Below are 332 nucleotides of genomic sequence, written 5' to 3'. Positions count from 1 at the left end.
GCCCCCCCCCCCCCCCCAACCCCCCCCCCCCAGAAGAGAGGGAGAAAAAAAAAAGGGGGGGGGAAGAGCGCCCGGCGGGCTGATACACGCGCGAAGCGCCCGCAGACACACACACACACACACACACATACACACACACACAAAAAAAGGGGACCTGGCCGGCGGAGGGATACGGTGACGTCATTTCCTTCTGGGCCGCGGAACGGTGCGGGGATTGGCGCGCGGAGCGGTGACGTCACCGGGAGGCCGGCGCAGGCTATACCCTTGCCCTGACGAAGTTTCGCCGAAGCACAAATGGTGTAGGGTGGGTTGGCTCCCACTTCACCACCACA

Source organism: Haliaeetus leucocephalus, unplaced genomic scaffold (assembly GCF_000737465.1).
Source record: "Haliaeetus leucocephalus isolate CR32 unplaced genomic scaffold, Haliaeetus_leucocephalus-4.0 Scaffold219, whole genome shotgun sequence".
Lineage (NCBI taxonomy): Eukaryota > Metazoa > Chordata > Aves > Accipitriformes > Accipitridae > Haliaeetus > Haliaeetus leucocephalus.
The sequence above is the reverse complement of the archived record's forward strand: the minus strand, read 5'-3'. Positions refer to the sequence as shown.